We start from the raw sequence: 10,222 nt of genomic DNA, 5'->3' as shown, positions 1-10,222 counted from the left end.
AAGCTATTGAGCTATTTCCAGATCTTGAGAAGCCTCCCATTGCCTCTCCTCAAATAGTTCTCAGGTCCAATAATGGGATTCATCTGTATGTGAAGCTACTCCACTAGCCCAGTTGTCCAACAGTGGTAAACATCATGATCCTCAGGTTTAGTCATGTGGGATGGAGCAGGCAGAAAATTTCAGTCTTTTTCTCTGGGACTTTGGAGTGAATTACATAATCCTAGATCTAGGTAGTGGCTGAGGGGCTGAGGGTTTCTGGGGCCATGCCTTCCTAAATTTTTTTCCTGCTCAAACCATTATTAATGATGATGATGAACCTGGGTTCCCTGAATGTTCACAGCAACAAACAAGGCTAGAAGTCATCCCGTGCTGGGGGAAAAAATACTCAGGGACTGAGAATTTTGCCACCAATAATCCACGGAACAGATAATAAAATGTGATTGTATTGCCATGACCAAGAGCAGACATGATTTTAGGCCATGTTTCCAGGCAGTGCTTTCAAGACAGTTAAATACCTAGAACTAGTGTATCTCAGACGTGTATGATGGGAAGTAGAGGTACTGGAATCTTCTGGATTGCTATTGCAAGCAAGAGTACCAAGACACTAGGGTAGGAGTAGATAGGCATGGGGATTGGACTCATTCTCTCCCTATCAGATTGGGAATAAGAGCCAAAAAAAAAGTTTAGTTCAGAAGCAGAGCAGGCCATGTATGGGTTGTTAGTCCACCTAGGGTTGAGAATAAAAATCAAGAAATTTTGATCAGGAATAAGGAGATTCAGTGATGGCTGTGGATAGGTGGCTATCATTCCAGTAGTGATCTCTGTTGCACCAGCCTTTCCTGTACCCTCAAAGAGACATGTGACTAGAGTGGACTTAGCTTTGGGGGACTGTTCTTTCTTGGAGATCAGATAAAGATGACAAAGTGCCTTAACTCCCCCAACCTCATGGTCTCCACCTGACCAAGACAGCAGACATTCACTCCAAAGTTTTTTTTCCTGTTCTTTATGTTTGCTAATAAGTCTTGATTTTATTATACCATAAAACTGGTTTATTATATACACATATATAAATAAAATGATAATCAATTATAACATCTTTGGAGGCATATGTGTTTTTTCATTTTCTTTAAGTAGAGGATTGCAAAAGAGGGGAATGGTGACTGGGCATGGTATAGTGTATAGGTTAGCCAAATTGTCATTAAATCTAGATGCCAAATAGGGAGTCAAGAATGACAAGAGAAAAATTTTATTGATTTATTAATTTTTAAGTTTGTTGTTGTCATTGTTCAGTTGTGTCTCACTCTCCATGACTCCATTTTCTTGGCAAAGATACCGGGGTGGTTTGCCATTTCCTTCTCCAACTCATTTTAACAGATGAGGAAACTGAGGCCAACAGGATGAAGTAACTTGCCCAGGGACACACAGCTAGAAAGTGTCTGCAGTCACATTTGAACTCAGGAAGATTAGTTTTCCTAACTTCAGGCCCACTGCTCTAACCACTGTGCAACCTAGCTCTAAACAAACTTTAGGATTACAGAACCCACAAAGTGACAGAGAGAAACAAACTTCCTGTTTTGGTAGGGTCCATCACAGCAGGCTGGGAGCAGAGTCCAGTCCCTCATGAGCCTGCAGTTTTAGCCCCAGGGCAGCCACAACCAGCCACAGCTGGAGAGACTTTGGGAGAGTGAATCACCAGCAGCTGTGGCAGTTTCCAGAATTATCAACCCATAAATTCCAAAGACAAAGTGAGAGTTCAGTGCGGACTCTGTAGGAACAGGGGGTCCAGGAGTGCAGTCCGGCCTGTGCCCCCTGAGGGAGAAGTGGCTGAGGCACAGCAGCCAATGCACATGGCTGCTTCAGAGCTCCTAGCCTGCAGATTGTGGGGGACCAAGTGACCAGTCTGAGGAATAATCACTCTTGCCTTAACCTGCTTGGATTTGGATCACTGTCTAGGGTTGAGGTCCTAAGGTGCATGACCAGGTGCCAGAGTGGGTGGAGGCTTCAGAGAGGGCATGCACCTAATAGCTCAGGCAGTGCAAAAACCCCAGTAATTTGGGACAAAGCTCTCCTCTCTGGAAGCAGAGTTCTACTGTGGCAAAAAACTCAAAAGCCAAATAATTGAGTGGCAAGATGAGCAAGCAAAGGAAGCAAAGCAAGCAGAGCAATCCAACTTTGGATTCCTTTTTGGGGGACAAAAAGGATCAAAGCATGGAACAGGAGGAAGACAATGAAGTTAGTGCTCCTGCACCAAAAGCTACCAAGAAAAATATGGTTACAGGCCATAGAGGAGTTTAAGAAGGATTTTGAAAACCAAATAAGAGAAGTGGAGGAAAAATTGGGAAGAGAAATGAGAATGATGCAAGAAAATCATGAAAAGAGAGTCAACAACCTGACTGAAGAAAATAACACCTCAAAAAATAGACTAACTCAAATGGCAAAAGAGGCTCAAAAAAGCCAATGAGGAGAAGAATGCCTTAAAGAGCCAAGTTTGCCAGATAGAAAAAGAGTCTTAAAAGCTCCCTGAAGAAAATAATTCCTTTAAAATTAGATTGGAGCAAATGGAAGCTAATGAGAAATCAAGATACTATTAAACAGATCCAAACAAATGAAAAAATAGAAAGCAATGTGAAATATCTCATTGAAAAACCACTGAGCTGGAAACTAGATCCAGGAGAGAAAATTTTAAAATTATTGGACTACCTGAAAGCCATGATCAAAAAAAGAACCTAGAAATCATCCTTCAAAAAATTCTCAATGAAAATTGCCCTGATGTTTTAGAGCCAGAGGGCAAAATAGAGGTTGAAAGAATCCACCAATCACCTCTTGAAAAAGATCCCAAAATAAAAACTCCTAGGAATATTATAGACAGATTCTGGAATTCCCAGATCAAGGAGAAAATATTACAAGCAGCCAGGAAGAAACAATTTGAATATTGTGGAAACATGATAAGGATAACACAGGATCTGGCAACTTCTACATTGAGGGATCAAAGGGCTTGGAATATGATATTCCAGAGGCCATAGGACCTGGGATTAAAACCAAGAATCACCTACCCAGCAAAACTGAGTATCATTTTTGAGTGGAAAACATGGTCATTCAATGGAATAGAGAACTTTCAAGCATTCTTGATAAAAAAAAACCAGAGTTGAATAGAAAATTTGACATTCAGATACAAGAAGCAAGAGAAGCATAAGAAGGTAAGTAGGGAAAAGAAATCATAAGGAACTTATCAAAGTTGAACTATTTACATTCCTACAAAGATAATCGTAACTGATGAAACTTTTCTCAGTATGAAAATAGTTGAAGGGAATAGAAATGTGTATATATACACATATATATGTATGTATACATATATATGTCTATATAGGAGGGTATATAGGCATATGAATAGATATATGAGTAAGTATATATATATGTGTGTGTGTGTGTGTGTAGGTATACATAGACAGAGGGCACAGGATCAATTGAATAGGAAGGGATGATACTTAAAAGGTGAAATTGAGAGGTGAGAGAGGAATATAATGAGAGGAGATGGAGAGAGACAGAATGGGGTACATTATCTCATATAAAAAAAGCAAGCGAAAACTGTTACAATGAAGGGAAAGAACAGGAAGGCAAAAGGGAATGAGTCAACCTTACTCTCATTGAATTTGGCTTAGAGAGGGAATGACACACACACTAAATAGGGTATCTCACCCTATAGGAGAATAGAGGGGAAGGGGATGAGAGGGGGAATGATGGAAGGGAGGGAAGTTGGAAGCACACACTTTTGAAAAGGGACAGGGTCAAAGTAGAGAATAGAACAAGGGCAGGTCGGCATAGGACATAGGGAAATATAGTCAGTCTTTCACAATATATCCACTATGAAAATGTTTTGCATAGCTACATGTGTACAACCTTTATCGAATTGTTTATCTTCCCAGTAAGGGTGGGTGATGAGGGAGGAAGGGAAAGAGTCTGGAACTCAAAATTTTAAAATCAAATGTTTAAAAAATATATAGTATTAATTTTTTTTACATGCAACTGAGAAATAAGATATACAGGCACTGGGATATAGAGATCCATTTTGCCCTAATGGAAAGTTGGAGGGGGATGGGGAAGGATATAGGAGAGAGCAGATTGGAGAGGGAGTACACAGTGGGATCGCTTTTTTGGAGTGATGGGGAGAAAATTTGTAACTCAAAATCTTGTGGAAATGAATGATGTAAACTAAAAATAAACATAAAATTTAATCTAAAAAATAAATAAATATATCCGATAATTTAAAAATAAAGAAGCTGGAGCACACACTACACCATGCAGGCTAAACTAGGTCAAGGGTAACTGTCAGATCTCAATCACATTGGTGAGTTAGGGTGATATCTACCCTAAGCATGTAAAGTCTTCCCCTGATGGAATGGGAGGATGAGAACAACCTGTTCCAACAGCCGTGAAGGTAGCTGAAGCAGGCAGTGTGGAGAACTTAGAGTCTGGTGAGACATCAAAAATGCCATAGTCATCTATTTTATCCTGAACCATCGCCAGTCATCCTGACTTTTGTTCTGCCACTGGACTTGGACGACTCAATAAGAGATAGTGAGGCTAACAACTTTGTGCAACTCTGCCTCACTTAAATCCAATTCATGAATAAGTCAAGACATCATCCTTGATGTTATTGGTCTTCTTTGAAAATGAAGGATGAACAACAATTTGTTGCCTGGATTCTTCTAATGGGTTTTCTTTCCAAGTAAAGATGAGCTGCTTTTTATTGTACTCTGAGCAAGCGTTTACTGTATAAAGGAACAGATAAAGTGTGTGGGGGGGGGGGGAGAATAAGATAAAAGGGAATTCATGAGACCAATTACTATATACTTTAAAGAGATAAAAATTGTGAAGCTGTTTTGAACTCATGCTGATGATGTTAAGTAGGGAAGAAGCTTCATTTAAATATAGAGAACTTGCCTCTGCTGAGGATAGGTTGATGAAATATCTAGAAAATCATAGAACTATAGAATGACAGAATTAAAGCTTGATGATCACTTGATCATCTAGTCTAACTCACATCAGAGTAATCAACCCTATATATACCCTACCTGAGAAGGGAGCCTCCAGACCCTTGAAGTTAATACTTTCCTTGCTGAGGAAAGTTAGGAAGTTTTTTCTGATGTCATCCTAAATTTAGCTCATTTTAACTTTTCCACATAATTTTTGACTCTACCCTCTAAAGCCAGAGAGAGCAAGTCTAATCCCCCTTTCAAATACCTGAACACAGCTATCCATCCACCCTGAATAACCTTTTCTCCAGGCTAAATATGTCCAGTCTCTTCCTTGGTGATGGACACTCATCAGTTTATCAATTTCCTTTCTAAACTGTGATTGCCTGAACATACTAACTGTGTGAACCTAGACAACCTATTTTAATGATCAGTGTCCTAGGCAATTGTCTAAGACCAAAAATTTCAGATACAAAGACTATAACTTCATGCTGCTCGTATTACTCTGGAGTACAGTCCAAATCAGATTAAAATATAATTGGGAAATAGTTGATAAAATGAATTAAAATACAGTAAATTATAGATTGTGATGGAATATTATTGTGCTATAAAAAATGACAAGCAGGATGATTTCAGAAAAACCTGGAAAGACTTATATGAACTGATACTAAGTAAAGTGACCAGGACCAGCAGAACATTGTACCTAGTAACAGTAACATTGCTCTGTGGTCAACTATGAATGACTTAACCATTATAAGCAATACAATGATCCAAGACAATTTCAAAGGACTCCTGATGAAAAATGCTATCCACCTCCAGAGAAAGAATGGATATTTTCTGAATACAGACTGGAGCCTCTTATTTTTCACTTTCTTTTTCTTTCCTTCTTTTTTTTATTCCTCTTCCTGTACAAAATAACTAATGTGAAGATGTTTTACATGAAAAAGAAAGAATTAGTCATAACCTGTAGAGTTTGAACAGAGCAACATGAGTTTAAAAATTAGTAAAACATAGATGATATTACATTTTAAAACTGTCACTAAGCTGCCAACAGGGATTCTTAGGTATTGATTAATACCTAATATTCTCCCTTTCTATTTCAGCTTGACCACTGCTCTAAGATTATTAGTTGCAGAGCAGGTATTGGTCTGCATTGGTAGAAGGAATCTCCTAACTGGGGGATTCCTTATGCCAGTGAAATCACAATCCCAGTCACCCTATACATTACCTTATTTATCCTCGGGAAAGTGAGTTTAGAATTCTATGTAAATGGAAACCAGATAGATTTTCACCCAGGTCCTTTGTTTTCTGAACTAAAGGTGAGGAGATGATATATTTCCTAGCCAGCTCTGCTAGGAACTCTCCTCTAAAGAAGGGAGCTCAAATGTCATTTTCAAAAATTCTTTCTTTGATTTCTTTGGGATATAGGCCTAGCAGGATACAATTTAGTAGATTTTGAGCATCATTCCAAATTGCTTTCTAGACTGACTGGACCAATTCGCAGTCCAACCAACAGTGCACTCATGTGCCTGTTTCTCCACAGCCCCTCCAATATTTACCATTTTCTTCCTCTTTTATCATCTTTGTCAATCTGGTGAATGTGAAATGGAATCTTGCTGTTGCTTCAGTTTGCATTTCTCTAATTATTAGTGATTTATAGCATTTTTTTCACATTGTCATTCATTACATCTTCCACCCAGTTAAACATTTGCTGTCTCCCAGCAAATAAATTGGGGTGGTTTTGGTCCAGTTAAATCCAGCTTCTGGAAGGTTAATCAAATCATTTAGAGAGGCTTAAGTTCCTTTGTAGTGCCTACCCCTAGTCTCAGCAGAACTGGAGAGTAAAGTAGTACTCACATATCAGGGAATGCTAAATAAATCATGGTATAGGAAATTAATGGAATTTTGCCTTAAGAAGTTATGAAGTAGGGGTGGCTAGGAGGCACGGTGAATAAAGCACTGGCCCTGAAGTCAGAAGGACATGAGTTCAAATCTGACCTCAGACACCTGACACACTTACTTAGCCATGTGACTTTGGGCAAGTCACTTAACCCCAATTGTCCTCCAAAAAGCAAAAAACAAACAATAAAGTCATAAAGTGAACAGTTTCAGAGAGAACTGAGAAGACCTCTATGAACCAGTGTCTAAGTGAGCAGAAGTAGGAGAATGATTTATATATTGATAACATCATAAAGAAAAAGAACTTGGAAAGATTTTCAAACTCTGAGCAAAGCAATCATAAACTAGGAGTCCAGAGGACCAAAAGTGAAACATGATGCTGACCCCCTGCTAGAGAGGTGATGGACAGAAAATACGGGAGACATACATTTTAGCCACGAACAATGCAGGGATTTGTTTTGCTGGACTGTGCAGATTGGTTATATTGGGTTTTTAATGGTGGGGGGAACAGTGGGGGGGAGAGAGATAATAAATGCTTGTAATTCCAGGTCTGGCACTTTATTCTGTGTGCTACTTCACTGCCCTATCAGCATAGAGATGATCATTAAAGCCACAGGAGCTGAGGAGATCACCAAGTGAAGGAATATAGGAGGTGAAGAGAAGAGGGCACAGGACAGAATGCTGAAGGACACTTATGGTTAGAGGTAGTGATGTGGAAGAGGATTTGACAAATAAGACTGAAAAGAAATGGTCCTTCTGTAGGCAGAAAGAGAACCAGGAAAGTGTGAAGTTTCAAAATCTAGGGAGAAGAGAGTATCAAGGATAAGAGGGTGATCAAGAATGTCAGGAGCTGTGGAAAGGTGGAGGAGGCTGAGAAAAGTCCTCTGGATTTGGCAGCTAAGAGATCATCGGTAACTTTGGACAGAGCAGTGGCAGAGGAAGAATGAGGCTGATAATGGGACTACAAAGTATTGTACAGAGCCTTCTCTAGTTTAGCTATAATGGGCAGAAGAAATATAGGATGATAGTAGATATGGAAGGATCAAGGGAAGTTGGAGTTTGGGTGGCTTTTTTTTTTAGATTGGGGGAGACATAGGCATGTCTGTAGGCAGTAAGAAAAGCCAGTTGACAGAGAGATTGAAAATAAGTAGTAAGGGTGGCTAGGTGGCACAGTAAATAGAGCACTGGCCCTGGAGTCAGCAGGACCTGAGTTCAAATCCAGCTTCAAACACCTAACATTTACTAGCCATGTGACCTTGGGCAAGTCACCTAACCCCAAATGCCTTTCCCTCCCAACTCCAAAAAGCAAAAAAAAAAAGAAAGGAAGGAAGGAAGTAATAGAGTGGGGATGACAGTAGATAATGTGTTAGAGGAGATGGGATAGAAGGGAGAGGGCTCAGCCCAGGTAAGGAGTAAGGTCACCTCTTCATGTGAGCCTAGGGCTTCTAAACTTTCCTTTAGACTTACCACTCTTTCCTCTTCTACCTGTACTTATAGTGTTTTCACTTTGGGTCTATTCTTTCTTTTTACATTAAAAATATTTAATTATGAAATAAATTCATACTTTCTGCAGAGACTATTTTAAAAGGAAATGAGGGAGACACTCCTCCTATTTGTCCCCCAACTTCTCTCTTATCCCCCAATTTTACATACACCCTTCACATTACTCATGTAGCTGGTGGGGAGTGAGATATCAAACTATAGTCTCAGGCTGGGTATCACCAAAGGGAATTAAGAAGAGGAAAAGCCTGGCACCAGTACTAGGGAGCCAGTCCCTCCAGAAGCGAATGGAAATTCACAGGAGCTCTCCTTGGCAGAGTAGACAGTGTCCAAGAAAGGAAATGTTCAAAGTCCACTGAAGCTGACTTGATTTTAGCCCTAAATTCAAATGCTGGAAGATAAAGATGAAAAGGGGACCTATTAGCAATCAAAAATAGCCCTGGGTTGATGAGATCTCACTTTCAAGAAATGTTACTTTTCCATATAGTGATGAAAGAGGGTATAACAATAATAATAGCTAGCACTTATATCATGCCTTAAACTTTGCAAAGATATATGTGTCTTTTTGTTTGACTTGATTCTTCCTAGAAAAGAGGTGCTATTATTATTTCTATTTTACAGATGAAGAAACTTTAGGCAGAATGACTTGCCCAGGGTCACAAAGCTACTGTCTGAGATCAGATTTGATCTCACATCTCTCTGATTCTGGGTCCATTGTTCCACATAGCTGACTAGATGCTAAAGGTCCATTCCTATTTGTCTCTACCACTATGCCATTAAAGGAGGGGCTGATGAACACCTGACTCTTGGCTCAAACGCCTATGTAATAGTCTCAATATTTCTGCCTTCAAGAAAGTGAAAGAAAAAAAAGAAGGAAGATTATAAAGATGTAACAGTCCCATGTGTTGTCTGACTGAGAGAAAGAAATTAAGGTGCCAGTTGGAGGGGCCAGCCCCGAGCCATGACAGTTTTTCAGACTTAATGAGATATCAAGCTAATACAAGTCATAAAATACATCTTTTCTAGGCTTACTAAATGATGGCAATGTGCTTATTGAGTTGAATGAAATGATGGAACCACCTGGCTTACATTAGCCAGACTATTGATTCTCTAGGCTTCCTTGCTGGGCTGGCAGCAACACCAAGTTGGAATTAAGGTCCCTATGGATGGAGCACCTAGACCCAAGGACTTCACCCTTCCTACCTAGAACTAGCCCCCTACCCCCTCCCACACACATTTTGTTAGCTGCAGTGAGTGAAGGAATCTTCACTCTGGACTGGTGGGAAGGAGACTGCCCAGTTAAGGAGATTTAAAGCCACAGGCAGCTTCCGACCAACACAGAATGTCCACATCTCACCAGTCTGTCTGTTTCCCAAAAGCAGGTCCCCAGCTCTCCATCATCCTACGGGGGTGCCTCCATTTTAAATGGTCTGGGAATCCCCCAAACCCCATTGCATATTAAATACAAAACAGATACAAAAGCACTAGAAGTGAAGGAGCCCGGGGAGCTGAGGAGGAGATCAGGAAAGGTTGAGCAAGAAATGACGAACGTCTCCGGTGTATAGGGAAGGGTCATGTAGCTTAGAAATCATCTCATCCCCTCCCTTCATCTGACTAAAGAGGACTCTGGATCAATCTCTTCCCCAGGCCCCATTTCACCCAGGTGCGATTTCTTTGTGAGGAAGGACTCCGCTTGTCTCCTGCTGTGGAGCACAAACAGCCACGCATCGTTTTGTATTTTTCTTTCTCCTTTCCTTCCTCCCTCCCTCTTTCCCTCCCTCCCTCCCTCCCTCTTTCCCTCCCTCTCTTCCTTCCTTCCTTCCTTCCTTCCTTCCTTCCTTCCTTCCTTC

This window comes from Petaurus breviceps, unplaced genomic scaffold (assembly GCF_028583685.1).
Source record: "Petaurus breviceps papuanus isolate PSGF00001 unplaced genomic scaffold, PetGlider_PUasm1.0 208, whole genome shotgun sequence".
Classification (NCBI taxonomy): Eukaryota; Metazoa; Chordata; class Mammalia; order Diprotodontia; family Petauridae; genus Petaurus; species Petaurus breviceps.
Note: the sequence above shows the minus strand (reverse complement) of the source record.